Genomic DNA, 18968 nt, shown 5'->3' on the forward strand with positions numbered 1-18968 from the left:
AATGATAAGAATGATTGGGTGCCTTTCTATGTCTTTTTTTTTCTGTTCTTTCTAAACACTTCAAGAGCAATTGGAAAATGGTAAATTTATGACATCAGCTGTGATGCATCTGTTTCATTGATGTAATTCAAAATATTAACAGCTAGTTTATAATATAGTAGTGACTAGAAAACGGAACACTATTTACAATTCTGTGTTTTTTTTTCCCAGTCTTTTATGAGTTACAATTTAATTCTAATGCCTGCAATGACATCTATGTGCAAAAAAGCAGTTTTCTGTTAGACTGTCTAATCTGCTCTAAGAAAGCATGTGATCACTCACCAGCTGGTCCTTGGTTAACCACAGAGATTCTCCAAACTGAACCAGGAGTTACTGCTTGACCTCAAAGTTTATGTTAAAAGAATATAATCTTATTTTTATCACCCAGAAATTAGACTCATGAATAATTTAATTTGCAAGGAACCTCTGGAAGCCACCTGACCCAACCTCCGCTCAAAGAAGGGCTAGCTTTGAAGTTCAGATCAAACTTGAATTCCAATTAGAGTGCTTGCAGTCTTGGCTGTTAGGTTTTGTCTGGAGATTCCAGCTCTCGGTCTCTGGTGCCAGGAGGCTCCAGAGCCATCATTAATTCATGGGAAGAGTGTTAATATAGTGTTAATACTCTTTTCCCCTGACTCTTTTCCTTAGTCAGAATTCAGAAGTATTGCTGCTAACTCTATCCTTCAGACACAACAAAGTTATTCAGAGCTATCAGGGCACAGATTTTTTGCTAAACACAACCACTGAAGGTCTGTTTGCAGTAATTTGCATTTAAGGGAGAATCGTCTCTATCATAGTGGAGGACACAGTAAAGCAATACCATGTGGCTTATCTGTCAGGAACTGTATTCAGGAAACTGTCAGGAAAAGCCCCATACTGTTCTCTAAACTTTTACAGTTTAGAGGATTACTCCAAACCTAACTGAACCAAGCCTGTGATCACTTACTACCACCCAGCTCACAGTCTCTTTTCAGCATGCTGCATACCATGCAGCAAGAGGTGACTGTCCATATTCTCCTCAATCCACTTGTTTGCCTTCTAGTGATATAGAAATGTCTTTCTGGAGTAAGACATTCAGTATTTAGTGTAGAAGCTGCTTCTTCTATAGAATTTGACAGATTTAATCTGGGCAAGCAGCAATGCCTATCTCCTTTATCTTCTGTATGTGTCTCTAAATATATATATATATATATATATATTTGTCTTAGCCATATTGTTAATTGGTAAAGCCTCTTTCCAGTTAGATTAATGTATTGCTCTAAAATCCTTCTGTGATATTCCTTTCTAATGTTGTCTGAATGACTTCTATCTCCTTATGAATTGCTTCAATTACTGAGCCAGCATTTAGCTTTTGTAATTCTCCAGTAACACTATAGAAATCTTTCTGTATGAATGGGTCAGTAAACTGTAATGCAAATAACTTGTCTGCTCTCCGTGGGTATTCACAGAATCAAAGTTTAGCAGCAGTATTGTCAATTAGGTAATACATAGTTTGTTTTGAAAGTAATGCCTTCTATTTCTCTCTGTGGAAACTACAACTGATACTAAGAGCACAATAACATTTTCGTAGAGCAAATTCCCAGTTAAAAGACACTAGTTTTCAACAGTCACCACAATTAGCAATGCATTTTCATCAACGATGAAAAGATCTTCCATGCTGTGTTTTTAACAATTTGCACAAGTGTAGGTGACCTGCTGTTTCACAGATGGTATGGTCACATTAACCATGATGGTAAATATTGCCCACAGAATGCATCTTATATTGGCCTGACCCAATGGAAGTCAGAAGATGCCAAATCTGGACTATATGGTGGGTATTATAGGACAGTCCAGCCAAGATTGGCAATGTGCTCCACAGCTTTCAAACTGATATGAAGCCTGGTATTAGCATGTTGAAAGAGAAAAGTTGTCTTTTTCTCTTGCCTGATTATGAAAGTTTGAGTCATCAGCTTAGTCAGTATCACAGTGTAGTGGTCAGAGTTGGTGGTGTGTCTGGGTTCCAGGAGGTCCAGAGGGATCACCCTTTTCTTGTCCCAAGAGATAATGCACATCAGTTTACCTGCAACTTGGAATTTTTTCTTTGATTCACACGTTGCTACTCCATGGGCTGTTTTGATTTTGGCGCGTAGGAGTGACACTACATTTTGTTATCTGTAGTGATATGCTCAAGGAAACTTTCAACTAACATTCTGACAAGCTTGTTCAGGGTATTCTTTCTGTTCCTGTGTCAGCAGTCGCACAACCCACTTGGCACAAACTTTGCAACATTTCTATGTTGTCACCATCATTTTCAATGCATTGATCTCAATATTCAGCTCCATACGTGGTTTGTTAGTTTAATCTGCCAATGCATGCAGATGAGCTGATCAAGACACTCTTCATTTCATTGCGTGACAGCTGTGCATTTCTATCCAGAAAATGGCTTTTCTTCCACATCACTGTTGCCACTGCTGAAATGCAACACCCACAACCTCACTGTGCTCACATCCGCTATTTGGTCTCCATAAACGTTCGGAAGTGTTGGTGAATGTCAATAGGTGCAATATTTCCCGCATGGAGTAATTCAACAACATTCCTTTGCTTTTGTCTTAGTTTCAGCTGGGATGGAACTGTTTTCTTCAGAGTCTTGAATGATGCTGTTTTGATTCCAGGAAAAAAAGAGTGTTGATAAAGCACCAATGTTTATGGCCATTGCTAAGCAGTGTTGTTCAGAGTTGAGGCCATTCACAGCAAGGAGCTTGGAGGGAACAGAATTAGGACAGCTGACTTAAACTAGCCAAAGAGATATTCCTTACCATGAAGAAGAAGTTTTGAAGGGAGTGGGAGTTCATCTCACTCTTGCTCTGCTCAAGGGCCTAGCTGTACATCGATCAGGGGTGGTGTGCGATTAACTGCACATTACTTATTATATGTATTTATATATAGTCATAACTGTTTTCCTTTTCCTTTTCTCTATCTTAGTAAATAGTTTTATCCCACCCCACAAGTTCTTTTTTTCCCCTCAGTTCTCTCTCTCTGTCCCACTGGGACTGGAGGGGAGTTAGTGAATAACTGTGTGGTGCTCAGTCACCTGCTGGGCTAAGCCATGACAGTCATGTTTGCATGTCAGATCCCATTTGTTAGACTGTCCCTCTGCTGCCATCTGTCACATGGCAACAGTGTAATGGAATATTGGTGGGAAGGTTCAACCTCAGCTTCCATAACACCAACATCTGCTTCTAACGTCATGGATCAATAATAAAAAATAGAAGGTGTTACTTTTGAAGCAGCCCTCCAATAAGGAGATCCAGCAAACTTTTGCTATGGATGTTATACAGCTCCCTGCTTGAACAAAGCAGGTTTATTGGCTGTCCTTTTCTCAAATACTGCTTGTGTTTGTACTTCCAAATGCTATTGATTTTTAACTGATACCTAAAAGAGGTGTACAGCCCGGCACCTTTTGGACTGTGTCTTCAGCTCATAGCTGGTTATACATCTGTATGAGTCAGATTTATTTGAAGGAAAAGAAGCTAACAGCAGCACATGGTTTCAGATCAAGAGGTGTGTTTATCTTGACTCCCTTTTTTTTACTCCCTTTTTTACTCCCTTTTATTTACTCCCTTACATGTACAGAAAATCAATGATCTGGAAACTAATATGGTTATTTATTTGCCACAGCAGTCTTGGTGAGAGCACAGAGTCACATTGTGTTGTATGAGAAGATAAACAGCAATAGTTCATACTCCATATCATCTTCAGCAATTTACACTTAAGGCCACTCTTGTGGAACAAGGCAAGGGCTGATAGTTACACAGAGAGTATACTCTTAATGGAGAAAACCTACTATGTCCATAATGAATGCAATAGTTTTTTATATGTAAAATTTCCATGATACTTTAGAGAATTATCAGTGAACTGGAAAGGAATAAAATAACAATTAAAGCAAAAGAAATGGGATTAAGCCTTTTGTTACACTGTAATAGCTGTTTAGATATTTTGCACAAATGTTACCAGGCTGTAAGACAGATAAATGAATACCTTTTTTTTTTTCTTTTTTTTTCTTTTTTTTTTTTTCTGCAGTAATGGGCACAGCTGCTGATTTCAGATGGTTTCAAGAAGTGCTTCCCAGCAGCAGTGCTCTTCCTTGTAGGGAATCATTGAGGCAGAGCACAAATGAATGACAGTGGTGTAGTTTTGCATTGATTTCCAAAGCAAAGCAGTACAGAACAACCTGTTAGTATTGAAAAATCATTTACAACATCCCTGGCCGTAGTAGTAAATAGAAATTAAAAAAAGCCTGTTACAGACAGCAGTCTGCTATGAAGATACAAAAATGTAAGAGATGGAGGGAATAGGATAGATTGCATTACTGGTGCCAGCTTTGCAAGAAAGATCCTGCTGAATGTAGTAAGGAAGTCTGCCTTCTGCCACTCTTGGCAGCTTAAGGCAATACTCCAGCATCAGCATGCATCAAGACGAAGCACAGAGTTCAACATTATTATGTGTTTCATCACTCCATATTTGTTCCTTGCTCTTATGACTGTCCCCCCAAAACAGTTCTTTCAGATGTCTCGCCTTGCTTATCGCCAGATTTCTTTGTACAGGGGAAGACAAGACATTTCAGGAAGCATTGTAGCATCCCTGATGAATATCATGTTTCCTGTAGGATAAGTGTGCATGGAAACAGAAGGCACAAGAGGCTTTGCACAGATCTGGAGGAGCCAGGAATATTCCAGCTGGCAGGATAAACTCTGACCACGTTTGTTTTTCAATATTCAGATTTTTTTAGGTGCTTTCAAATGAATTCTCATATATATACTTACATAGTAATAAATTCATTAAATTTATTCGTAAATATCTTTTTCATTATTTTTGGCCATTGCATATCAATATAAATGCCCATAATTTTCATCTGCAGTGCCAGTTTGGCTGTTTCTGTGTCAAATCATTTATCTTTCTCTTTCTACTACATAAAATACAAGAGCATTTTTGAGCTCGCTGTCCCATTTATTGCTTGATGGGCTATAATTGTCCTAATCAATATTGTGTTGGAGTCCATTTGGCCCACAGCATTATCATTTTTTCAGCAAATGGGAGTCGTTTGCTGTCTCATACAAAAATAAAAAAAGATATATACTTTTTATTCTTGTAATTAACTCTCCTTGTTCTCTGCACAGAAAGAAAGTAGTGAAAGGCAATGTTGTTTTGTTAGTGTTTATTGCTAGTTTTTTGGGGGTGTTTCATGAAGAAATGAGCAGTAAGTTTTCTGTAAAGATGTGGAATGAGATGTGAGAAGATGATGAAGCTCCTGCATTGTTGGACCTTCAAGAAATTCATCAGTGACTGTTATCCATAAGGCGATGGTTAGTCTTTGTAGCTGGAACTAATGCAGAGCTGGATCATCATTCTGAGCTTGACATAAGTTTACATGAAGCAGTTTTAATGGCAGTTGGTATAAATACACAAACTGAAAGACTGGAATATATTTCATGTGCTTCTTTCTCAGGATGTACTTTCATACCAAATGTAATCAACATGATTTTTTTTTTTCAAACAAAAAAGCTATAAAACCTCTTAAAGACTTTCTAAAATAAGTAGAAAGGAATATACTTATGTAATTATAAACTTTATAAAATAAATTGGAATATATTTGTGTATTACATTTTTAAAATATTTTTTGCTGAAAGTATCAGTTGCTAAAACAGCATAAAGAACATTGCTAAATTATCACCAAATACTTTCTGACATTAACTGTATGAATCTTCTTCCAGCTCTTCTTGTCTTTGAGCATACTCTTTGAGCAGAACAGTTAGCAAATACAGCAGAGGCTTGCAGGTCACTTTCTGTGCTATGTTTGACAGTGTAAGAAAGTGCACAGCTGTGAAATGTGCCCTGGTAATCAGCAGAGGCTACATGACAGATGTCTGTAAAATCAAGAGCAGCTTTGAAAAGGTAAATATGGAACAGTTGTTCACTGTCTCTTCCAGTGGAGAAAAGAATATTAAAATTATGAAGAGATGGCAAGAAATAAAGAGGAAAAATTAGTGGTTCTTCAAAGCAAATGTTGCTCTGCTGTGGTGCTCCTTGACACAGGACACTGTGGATGGTAATATTTAAGTGAGTTAAGAAGACATCTGTAGAAATTACTGGGAAAAAATCTCCACTCAGATAAATGTATGTAATATCATGTTTGGCTCTGAACACTCTTGCTTTCCAGTTTGTGAGATTATGCTGGGGAGAGAACATTCCATGTTTATTCTTTTCTGCTATTTTTCATTGTCACGCACTGTTAAACCTGACTAGTCTCAAAACACAAACTATACAGATCTTTGGTCTCACCTAATATGTGTGAATGTAAAAATTCACTGTGAAGGAGCTGAGTTTAAGCACCACACCCCACTACGTCCCTATGGTTGGGAACACACTCTAGATATTGGTGCAACACTTTTTTAGTAATAATAATAATAATTTTATTTTTATATATTTTATCCCTTAAGTGACAATCTTTCTCTCTGAATCTCTTGCTTTCCAGATGCTTCGCTTGTTTATCCAAACTGTTGTTGCTAGTGTGACTATGGAGCAACTCTCAGATGGAGAACAAGACATACGGAAAGTGAGGGTCTGAATGTCTTCTTTGTCTGAAGATAAAAGCATAAGGGAGAACATCTTAAACTATAGTCTTCATCTCTACACTCATTTCCCAATTTCAGTTTCTATAGCACTCTGAAGTATTCTTCCAGGCTGAGAGCTCTCCCATGGTGCCATCACACTTCTCTGCAGGATCACAGAGCCCGGTTAGTTTTGAGCTTGTTAATTTTGTAGTTATACTGAAACACTCTGGTACCAAGTGTGCCTGTCTTTTCCTATCTGCTGCTTCTATCAAATCTCTCTGTGGATCTACCATGTCTGTGAAAATTTTCAAGGCTTTTTCTGCACTATTGACTTAGGGATTTTTTCAGTGCTTGTACTTTTCTGCATCTGCAGAAAGCCTTCATTGAATGTCACCCATCTCAGTCAGACACATTTGCAAGCTGGTATGTATCCAGCAGATTACCTGTGGCCCAAGTCCTTGCTACAGTGGTAATGCTCAGGGTTTCACTGCCAGGTTCTGCCTCTTTACAGAAGCAGTAACATATTATTAGGTTTTATACACTAACTAGTTTTAAGCTCTTGGTCATCACTATACTACTCCATATTTCAGTACTTCTGTTTTTTGTGATATTCTGGTTTGGGATCAAACACAGATTTTTATTCCATCTCAAAAGTTGGATCCTTTTCCCCTTTCCTTTCTGTGTCTATTTCCACTCTGTTGTGTCACATAATCATCAACAAAATAAATTTCCACAGAGAATAAACACTTCTAAAAGACAATCTTAAATTCTGTTGTAAAATCTGTAGGCAAATCATGTGATAAACTAGATCTTTATGGACAGGAAAGCTAAAAATACATTGTTAATTTTCTGTCTTTCTCCTTCTTTAGCTTTTTGAAAGATTTTTAGTGATCACGTAAGAGTGCCTCAAAGGACGTAAAATTCCACATTCTTATTTCTTATGCTTCTTTTAACCTCATAACCATTTAAAACATTATAGGTTTTCCTCATCTCTCCTCTTCATAAATTATTTCTGCTAACAGCAAAGATTTATTTCTGTCTTTCTGGAAGGTGCCTTTTATGTCTGAAGTTCTGGTGCCTGCAGTGTGCAGGACTGCAGGTACTCTCTGACTTGAGTAATCCTCCTTGATTTTTTGAAGGCTTAGACAGTAGTAGGGACACAGTGCTTCAATGTATACTTCTGCCAATGAAGGCAAAATTTCCTGTCTGTAGAAAAGACCCTTCATGAGCTGATGGGGATGGTCTTTTGGCTAATGTCATAAGTAAAATCTGCTCATATCAGACCTTGGGATTGTACTTTTTTCTCTTATTTTCTTTGATACTCTATTGTGTCTAAGAAGACAGAAGCTAGCTCAAGTCAGCCTCCTTTGAAGGAGGAAGAAGTTGTTTCATACCTGAACTTGATTGAAGAAGACTGGAGTGACAACTGGAGAAGACCACAGGACTACAGCATGCCATGGGCTATTAGTTGATATAAAGAGAGAGCATACACAGAATGGCAGGGAGGTAACAACTAGAGCAACAAAGTGAAATAAAAGACAACATGCTAGAAATTAAACAGAATGTGATAAGGTTTGCTGCAACTCATAAAGTCACTAAATAAAGTCATAAAGTCACTGAAACTAAACATGAAAACAGTTTAACCAAAAATGAGGGGAGAGCTGAAACCTTTAGATACTCTTCCCCTAATATACATGTTTTTTACTTTTCTTCCTGCTTTTGAAAAACTGATCAGATTATACACGCATTCTGCTCTTGACCCTCAAACTCTTTTGGTCTCTTTGCTGTGTAACCTAGTAAGCAGGTAGCATGTCCAACAAATGGTCAGAGAAGAGACCATTCTGTTTGTCATAGTTACATACAAAACATTACTGAGCTTTTTAACAGATCATCTGATCTGTAAACCACTGGTGAACAGCAGAAAGATCCCTTAAATTTACTTTCTTTTTGCGAAAATCAATGAGTCCTGAGCTAAGATCTGATTCTGTGCACAGCATCCTTTTCTTCATAGGAACAATGGCATAGAAGTATCCAAGAATCCTGAAAGATTTGTATACGTATTGTGATATCTGTGACTTTCATCTTCTTTCTACCTTCAAAAGTTTATGTTCCATGCTGGTAAAAAGAGTCACTTTCACAAATACTTTGAAACTAGACTTGCCATTAAAGTCAAGGAGAACTAGGTAAACGTAAGACTTGGCACATTTTTCTTAGTTCTAAGATCAGAGAAAGCTTGGCCTTTACAAATCGCATTTCAGAAGTGTTCATTTATTGCCCTTCTGCTTCTTCTGCAGATAGCTAATGTCAATCAGTCAACTGCACACCTAACTGTGCTGCTAAGCCACAAAATATATACCTGCCCAAGAAGAGCCAGAACAGTGTGGTTCTGTCTGTATGTGTTTAAATACTAATGCTGATGCAGCAGTCTTTCTCCAAATTTTATCTAGGATGAAGCTTTTACCACTTCTTGTCTTCTCAAACAGCTAATATTTTTTTTGCATCGAATGGAAACAATAAAACAGGACTGTGCTAAAAGTTTGTAAGAGTGTTAGATGTTCAAAAGTGATCTTGCAAACTGAGCTAGGATTTTTGAGGATTATTGCATGGGCTGTAAAGATGATTGTCTAGACAAAGGAAAGGTAGTGAAGAAAAGGTGGGAAAAGGTATATACTAAAACTAGTAGGGTAGAATTCCTAGCAGTGTCAAATAAAATCGTTTCATTTTCACATAAATTATGTTCTGAGAGAGATTCAAAAGAAACAAAATCCTTAGCGATTTTTGTACCCTGTCACTACCTGAAAGAAAAATTTTAAAACTTGGTGTGCATTCTTGAGCAAAGCCTTCCATCATTTATCCATAACTGTTGTATGTGCAGCCTATCTTCATGCCAAAATATTGTCTGTACAAGCGTTAGAAGAACAGAAAAGTACTATCCATAGTTATATTCTAGAAAATTATTTTTCCATTATGTGACAGTGTTGAACTGTCAATTTTAAGGAGTAAGGGGAAAAAAAAAAAAAAAAAAAAAAAAAAAAGTGCTTGATGCCATAATAAAAAGCAGGTAGAAGGGAATTCCATTTGTCATCTGTTGAAAATTACCTATTTCTAGTTTTCCTGAAGTTGAAAACACCAAGGATATTTGTAGTACAATACTGAACACTTCTGTCAGATGTCAGGCCATTTCTTTCTTGATGGAGATGGGAAGGAGAAAAAGAATGTTGGCAAGCAACACCAAAAGATACAAAACTCTTTTAAGCTGCTGAGACATCTTAAGTGTTCAAAATAATCCTGCCAGAAGTGTGCATTTATGTGCATAGATCTGGTCATAGAGTTCAGGGCCTTCTAGAATTCTCCTGAGTCCTCAGCATTGTTTGGATAGTAAGTGATATGATACGAACATCCTGGCTCCTGTGTGGAGCCAGGAATTGAAATCAATGATTGCCTTCCAATTTGGGATACTCTATGAGTCTATGACTCTAATTACTGAACAACTGACTAGGGATGAGAAAAATGGACAAGTCTTGCTACATTCTCTAAGGTCCAATTAACTTCCAACAGAAAGGTAGCAAAACTACACTTGAGATAATGAATATTTCTAAAGTGATTCAGATGAGTAAAATGGAAAATGGAACATAAGAAGGTACAAAAACTCAGATGCAAATTGGTTTTTAAAAGCTTTATTTCTATGGGACAGAGTAACAAACTTGAAGGAAAGTGAGAATGTTCTCTTATAAAAATTCCACTTCTTGAAGTGGCCTATATCTTTCTGAACACCATTTTTGTGCTTTATTTATTAGCATGTTCTGATATCCAATATTTTTCAGTGTATCACTTGTCATATTATCCTATACAGCAAATAGCAAAAAAAGTAAATCTGATTGTACATTTATACAGGATGAAAAAGCAAAGGATTTTCAGGTAAAAATCTGTACAACTGACAGCAGCAAAAGATTTGGAATAGCTATTTTTAAAGTTCTTTGAAAATATGAGTCAGTAAGAGATTGACAAGAAATGATGTTACCAAAAAAACTTCTCATTCAGTGCCCTGAAGGAGAAGATGACATAAGATGATGATGAAGATAAATATGCAGAAAGGCCTGTCAGATTTAGAGAGTAAACAGAACTAAAAAATAATAAGTAGTGGTGTCAAAAAGATCACGAAGGTAATAAAAGTAAGCTTGGGGCAAGAGTGAAGGTAGGAAGAAAATAGACTGTAGAAGTAGACAAGTGATTAGAAAAAGATTCTAATAGTTTAAATGAAGATTTGTGAATATCTAATGATAGGGAGGTCCAGAGGAGGATCGAGAAATGTTCGATATACTGCCTAAGAGAGAAAATAAAGACAAATCTGTTTGTAAATGCAGAATCCTAGCATGATTATCTTTGGGCTTTGACAGCAAAGAATAGAGCTTGCATTACTTCAAAAGATTGTGGATAAAATTGGTCTGAGGAATTTCAAAGCAAACAAAGGAGGGGAACAAAAAAATCAGCAGAGGTTGCAAACAAATTCAGAAGCAGAGGTCATTCCAGTAGATGGTGGAATATGTAGTCACTGACAAAATGGTTTTGCGTTACACAGAGTAGGGGAAGTATTTGCTAGAAATATAGATGTGTAAGTAAGCAACAATTGACAAAAGATTAAATGATATTTCTGAAATCTGTGAATGAATAAAATGATGGGGAGGGATTGGTGATACAAGATAAGAGGACACAAAAATGAAGTAGAAGGGAGTCAAAAGTCAGGTAAGGTACTACCACAGCAGTACAGAAAAAGAAGCATGGGGAGAAAAAGCATTCAATGAGAAAACAAAAGTAAAATGTGGAATATTGAGTGACTAAAAATACTGGAAACAATGGTAGTTATCAGTGATTTATGGTAAATAACTGTCAACGATCAGATGACAATCAGAAAATGGCAGGAACAGAGAATAATGGTTAAAAACAAAGTAGGAGCTAATTGCTGGTATCTAATAATGTCAATCAATTGCTTAGTGAAGACAGGCAGTTGAAAAGAAATAGCAGTTTCTTAATTGCAGTGGATACAAAAAATGCTCTTTGATACCAAAGCAGATGGAAAATGGGAATAATAATGATAAACTGATAAAGCTTGGTGGTACTAAACTGGATCAGGTGAAGTGACATAGCACAGAGAGGAGTGACTGTGCAAACTGAGTAAATAGAATGAGTAGGGTAGATTTCTGAATAAATATAGATGAAGAATTCACTAAAGATGTGGGTTCTAAAAAACCACTTTTCTGTATCACCTAAAATGCTTCAAATAGAGATACTGATCTACAGTAAGTCCCTAAATATTTAATATTCATTCACTGTAAGTACTAGGAGACTAGAGATCAGAATAAAAATTGCTGTTCTCTGAGGAAGGATTGGAAAGCAAAATGCAGTCCTAAAATCCTTAGTCTTTATTGTATATAAAAATATGTTCAATGCTTGAAATGACCATTACAAAGACAGCAGTGCTGACACAGAGAAAGTAAAAGCAGTTTCAAGTGCTGAAAGAATAAATGTGCAAGGAATTAAAGCAAGATGATAAAAGATGCAAGGAAGATGGAGATCCAGGTAAACATTATCACAAGGCATATTTTCACAGTAACAGTTTCCACAGTTCTCTGCCTTTGTTCAAAAAAAAGCCATCTGTACCTCAGCCATGGGAGGATGTTAGACTGTTTCTATGATGTGTTTAATTCAAATCCATCTTCTGCGTACGGGCAACAGTAAAAGAAAACCTGTCAGCTCTGAGAGTTCTTTAATTTCCACTGTGGGCTGGCTCTAAACATGAGGACAGAGAAAAGGTGGTTTGAACAAGTAGAATTATTCAGGCATGCTGGATTTGCAAACTTTTCCTTTAAGTTGCTCTGTTTCCTTTTTATACTTTCCATGCTGCACTTATCTAAAATAGATTGAGTTTCCTTTTCAATATTTGTCTTAAGGATCACTTGCTGAAACTGGTGAAGAAGAGATAGGATGGGGATATAAAAACACTGAGAAAATGCTACTGAGGCTATGTGATATTTGCCACTTAATGGAATTCAGCTTAGGTATCTGGCTTACCTGGCAGAAGAGACCTTCTATGATACTTTAGCTTGTGTTAACCCTTGTAGTACCCAGTACTAGAGCACAAATGTATACTTTCATTGTCCCGCAGTTGTCACAGACTCTGAACAAGATAGTGTCTGAATTTCTCCCTGACAGTGTGCAATTAGGGATAGGACCTGTCATTCTTATCTTTCTGTTGTCCTATTCAGTTCAATGTTGTACAAATGTAAATGTGAATAGGATTTTGTCCAAATGGTTCAAAAAACAACTGCAAAGAGGCTTGAACATTTCAGTTATAAAAAGTACAATATTCAATCTTAAATTGGACTGCTAAGTCTCTTTTTATTATTTGCTTTTTGCCTTCTTCAGAAAACATTAATTGGCAGAGAAGGTGCTACCAGGATATTTTGGAAGTAATTAAAACTGATCCTGAAAATACTAAAATAGCTGAATACTAAAATACCAGCTAAGATGACAGTACTAAAGCATTATTTATATGGAAAGGACATGATTTTACACAGAAAATAGCTTATAGATAGTCAAAAATGCTCAATTTGCTCACTTTGTATTGTACTTTATTATATTTGAACATTTAAGTATCAGAGTCCCAGTCTGCGTCACCATTAAACATTGAAACTGATATGAAGTCATGAGAGGCACAAGAAATATCCCCACTGACATCAGCAGGTTCTGAGTCATGTCCAGATGCACCATTTCTTGTATGAGTAACATTAATGTATAATCACATTTTTCTGTTCACTATCAATGTCTGTCAGACATTCCCTAGATGTACAACAAAATACTAGCTGCTGTGTCACACAGTATAAAATGTCAGCACAAGAGTTACTCAGCTTACGTTGCTCCTCCCAGGGTGTTCTGATATTAGTATTTCACTGGAGGATTGCAAATCTACCTAATAGCATTCAACCGTGCCAGATTTGGTATAAAGATTTGGGTTCACAAACGTTTTGCTACTAATCCATTAAAAGCAGTAAAAATAGGTCTTCTAAGCTGTACCTTCTACTGTTTGTGCATAAGATTTCTAATAGAAGAGAGTGAGGGATGTCCTCCCAGATAACATCAACAAACTGTATTTTTGTAGCACCAGAAACAGAAGTAGATTGATGTCAACTGTTTACGGGCTGGTTCAGCCTGGTTCTGTGACCAGCAGGGCGGAGGGATCTATGGATCCGTGCCTCCGGGAAAGGGGAAACAGGGGACCCCAATGTACTTGAAAACAACAGCAATAATCTGAGGTGGAACAAATGATTTACTAAATATAGTATTAGCAAAAAATGCAATGAGAGAGAGAGAGAGTCTGTCTGGATGGTAGATAGACCTCACCACAATGCTGAGGTGAGAAGTGCAGTCCAGTTGAGTGACTGAAGAAAAGCAGACGGCGAAGTGCAGATGGCGAAGCACAGACAGCAAAGAGCAGGCAAAGAAGAAGGATCAGGTGACCTTGCACAGAGTTATATCTCCTTGCTGACCACAAAGCCCCCTGGGGAAATGTAGTTCTTCTCCGTTGGACGAACATTCGGCAGAAGTCATACCCCCCCCCCCAATGCATTACCTGATGTTATGGTGTGGAATACTGATGACCAAAAATCATAAAACCATGACAGTTGTTTTACAGAGATTTGCTTGAGACTAGCATTATGAATCACAGTATGTTCAGTAGTATTACACTGAAGAAAATTTTAGCAGCTCAGGTCTCGTATTATTGCACTGTTCATAAATTTAATATTAACTATAGTTGACAACAGTAGCTCATCCCTACCACACTCCTAAGGGCAATTAAATTAAAAACTGGAAGGAAACATTCTGCAGATTTTAGCTTAGTGTTGCAAAATTCAAATGAGCATCTATTTCTTGAGTTTCATCTGCCTTCTTACAGGCTAAAAGGTTATGCAAGTGCAGTATACGTGTGTGACTTATCCCCAGGATAAAAATTAATGTAACTAATTAATGTAATTAAGGCAAAGAGGAGCACCTGTTAGAAGACCAAGTACTCAGTCTTGACAATGTTCTTGTCAGTGGATTAAAGCTTCTAAAAACACTTTCTAGTTAGAAATTTTTTCCATCACTACACTTTACATTGAGCTTGTTTGGTACACTCAAACAAATATTTTGAACCTTATAACTATTAGCCAAAAATGTAATGACATTGTGATAGTTGTTATATCTATATGCTCCAAGCCAGACAGTTTACCCCTGAATTTTAGATGTTTTCCTTTAATGTGTTTTGTATTAGCCATGAAATTCATAATTCTATTAATTCAACTTCCTCTCTCTAAAAGCTACTGTGTAAAAAGACCGCTATTTAAAAGGAAGCAATTTAAAATGAATACTGATGATCATATAAAGTAAAGACAATTTATTTTGAAAGTCTCTAAGGAAAACATCTATAAAAATATTACAAGAAATATGCTTAGGTTGAGCTTCAGTATTCTCTATTGGACTCTAATATTGAGTGACATCAAAATGTTTTCCATTCTGTGCTATCAAGCTTGATAAATATTTGAGATAGTAAACTGTTTGAATGTCAACAGTCTTTCTTCTCTATGGATGGCTGACTTGCTCTTCTAATTGCCTGTGCCTGAGAACAGCTAAAAGAATGTGAAAGACTGTTTAAAAGACAAGCCTAATACATAAGTTGTCAGGACAGATTTCCAACAGAAAGCAGTTTGACATTTGACATGTTATTTGGACTGAAATATTGGTTACGTACATTTTTTTTTTAATCGGGATGCAATTACTTAGAAATTATGAAACAAACTGGTATCCACCCCCAAAGAAGACAGGAAGAGAACTTTTAGTCAAACCCGTGACTAGAAAATGAGACAGTTTCTTAAGTTACTCTTTTTTAGGTTCTTAAAAAATAACTCAAGTTAAATATATTTGACATCCTATGCCACTATCCTTCTAGAGTCTAAATTCATTTACAAAATCTATTTTTTCTTTTTTAAAATAAACTTTTAAAATATTACTTAAAAATACTTTACTTGAAACTATGACTTAACACAGAACACAAGCACTTCTGACAAAATTTGAAAGGTTGTACTTCATCAGTTCAAAGTTTTACTCCCAATGAGACATAAAAAAAAGTTCTGACAGGAAATATACATAAATAAGATTATAATAAGTTAGCAAAACTGCTTTTGAAATATCTATTTCACTTCTCATTATATCATTAAAATCTAGAGAGCTGATTTAGAATGTGAAAAGGTACCTAAGTAGAGCCACTGGAAATAGCAGAAGACGTTGAAGACATTCTAATTTTTTGTTTGCTGAGCAGTTCTTTCCAATAAAACAAAAAAGGACACTGCCAAAGAGAGCTATCCAAAAGATGACTTGGTTTGTTTTTCTTTCAGTCAAATAGATGTCAGTTTGTTCTCTTTCCCTGTTGTTTCACACTCATGCTTCTAGTTAGATGTTAATCCTGATATACACATGTTGTCTGGTTTACATGCTCTGTGATATACATGAAGAACTCTAATATAGTATGGTTAATCATAATGTAGAACACATCAGCTTGAAATAGATTCCATTTGGCTACGTGCATTTCTGAACAGGTAGAGCATTTAGGAATGGTTACCAGAAATACTGATTTCAGTTCTCCTGAACAATAGCTTCCGTATCTATGCAATGTTTTGGCTTATGTTGTATGTTCTTCTGTATTTTGAAAGTGACATTCTGTCGTGACTTTTCTTTTTTGTTTCTTTATGAGTTAAACTACTTCTTCCATCTCCTGATTCTAATTAGTTCTAATTCTGGATTGTAAATTTGTTCCTTTGCAGAATGCAAAATGCTAGACAAGTGTTTGTACAGATCAGAAAAGTTGAGGTAAGTAATATTAAAATCTCAAATATTTGTTTTGTATGTCAGTAGCACTCAAAAATATTAACTATCACAAGTTGTCTATAAATTACAGTTGTCTATAAATTGTCAGTTAAATCTATAAAACCTCTTTGTCACATAATTTTGTCTCTCATCTGCTGGTTGTTGTTGTTGTTTATTTTTTTATATAGTAAAGTCTTACAAGACCAAAGGAACTGCAATTTGCCACTGGCATATCGTCCTCTAATTCTCCTGAAATGTCTCCCCCATATACGTCTGCATGTGCCTACTTATGTATGAGGGAAAGGAGAAGGAGAATATTAAAATGTAGGCTAATTTTCCTTTAATTTTCAAAATCTCTGAAGTTTTTATGTGTCTGGGTTGCATTCTTGTTTTGATTTAATGACTGTGTAGGTGGAAAGATGCAGCTGGTCTGAAATCCCAGTCGTGATTCTTACTTAAATATAGATTTTTACCTAAATATACCTGAAGTTAATATTTTTTGAATCAAGCCAATTTTTAATCGGTGACTTTCAGTAACTGTCGAAATTTAGCATCTTCAGAACAATAAGAGACAGATGATATGGAGGATCCAGGGCTACCTTGTAGCAAGAATCAAAATGAGATACTCAATATGAGTATCAATAAGTATCTATTAAAGAGCACTGTCCAGAGAAAAAGAGAATTACTCTAACTTCTAGCATGAAGCCATGTATATAACAAGACAGAGATTCCATCCCCTATTTTGAAGTTTTGAAACTCTGCACAAGCTGATTAATTTCTCTGCAAGACAGTGCATGCAATGGGAATGTGAGAGGTAGCTTACAAAGTAGGGGGGTTGTTGAGCTTGAGGAAGGAGAAAAGGATTGTTTCCTGTTTGTTCCCTCTTTTTCCACGTGGATCACTTTTATTTTACAAAAGAAAAGAAAAACTAGAAAAAAAAACCAGAAACAAACAAACAAACAACGAAAAAGCCCTTCTTTGACACCTTCAAAGGATGAAACATCCTTTTCATCTGAATTTAACAGATGAGTTGAGCTAGAGGATTTTTCCGTAATTTCCTCTGAACGTAAGACATCCAATTATGTGATACAGATGCATCTTCTCAGCCACAGAATCCACAGAGTTTGTTGTGAAATGGTCATGTTGCTTGATAGTTGCATTATAGACAGGTTTTTCTTCTCCTGTTATCTAGAATAAACAATTATGCCTACAGTAACCATGGCTAAGATCACACAAATCTTAACTATGGGATCAAGTGTCTCATCACAAGGTGATCAGAAGCAATGCCAGGTGTTTAAGGCCCCCACTGCTCAGTAACCTTGGTGTATGAGAGCTATTGAATCACTGCCTGAACCTCTGATTGATCACCTGAGGCAAGCACTGAGTCAACCATGGGAGCACAAGTGAAGACAATTCAGCTGTGTGACCAGAAGGGGTGGAGCCGGGCTGCGCCTCTCCTAGACCCTATTTAAGGGCTGACTGCCTTGGGGAAGAATCTGTCTCTAGAGGTGGCTCCTCTTGGAGTTTCCTGCCCAAGCCTATGACACAGGTAAGTGTTTCCATTCTTTTTGGATTATTCCTTTTTGATGTGATAATTATTCTAGTTATACATTCTCTAAAACCAGCCTAACTTCTGCGTATACTTCTCTGTATATTTATTGATTATACATTTGTATACTCCTTGATTGTACGCTTGGTGAGTATATTTCCTGAATCAAGGTATAGCTGCCACAAGGGACCTGATTTAATGTAAAGTGTTAACATAAGACAGCAACAGCTGTTGTTTGAGCGTTTTTCCCTTAGCACACATTCCTGAAAGGTAAAGTAGAGCTCTGTAAGCTGCTAGCCTGAGAGAAAGGACAGAGCGTTCCCTTTCTCAGGTAACTTGTGTCTTCTAGGATGTTGGAGGCATAGTCATAATCACTCACATAAGCTTGTGATGCTTGGAAGTCATTACTGCAGAGTTCATGCTATGAGAAGCTCTGAGAAGGAAATAAGTGTTGTATTGGAGGGTATTTTGTCTCCTATGTGAGCTATCACTTACAGTTAATAACACTATGCAGTAATTAAAATGATTTACAGGGGACAAGTGTGTAACTGCTGATCTTTGAAAGATGTTTGAAGCTGATTACTGGGGAATTCCTGCCGTTTCAATAGCAATTGCTGTGTGATGTCTATAGCTGGATGCTTCAGAACACTTTCATTGTGAGTTGCAAGTCCTTTAAGTCTAATAATAAATTTTTATGAGGATGAAATTACACAGGGATTTAACAGTTATATCTGTTGTTTATTCTTGAAATTCAGGAGTAAAAAAAAAAAAGTTCTTCACCATAGATTTTTCTTAATTATAATTGAGTTCCCTGTGTAGCTTGGATCTCTAGGAGTATTTTTTATCTCTCTCTCTCTCTCTCTCTCTCTCTCTCTCTCTCTCTCTCTCTCTCT

General features: G+C 36.6%; 1 long non-coding RNA gene across 1 annotated transcript in view; it reads left to right on the plus strand.

The window, feature by feature from the left end:
- LOC122178560 overlaps window positions 1-17833 on the plus strand; it is a 31580-nt gene extending 13747 nt beyond the window's left edge. The window contains exons 2-3 of the long non-coding RNA XR_006178378.1: window positions 16484-16529; window positions 17719-17833. This is a non-coding gene — a long non-coding RNA (uncharacterized LOC122178560). The remainder of the gene's footprint in view (window positions 1-16483; window positions 16530-17718) is intronic.
- Window positions 17834-18968: the final 1135 nt, after the last annotated feature.

The sequence above is a fragment of the Lagopus leucura genome, unplaced genomic scaffold (assembly GCF_019238085.1).
Source record: "Lagopus leucura isolate 7727_CA_CO unplaced genomic scaffold, USGS_WTPT01 Super-Scaffold_100002, whole genome shotgun sequence".
NCBI lineage: Eukaryota > Metazoa > Chordata > Aves > Galliformes > Phasianidae > Lagopus > Lagopus leucura.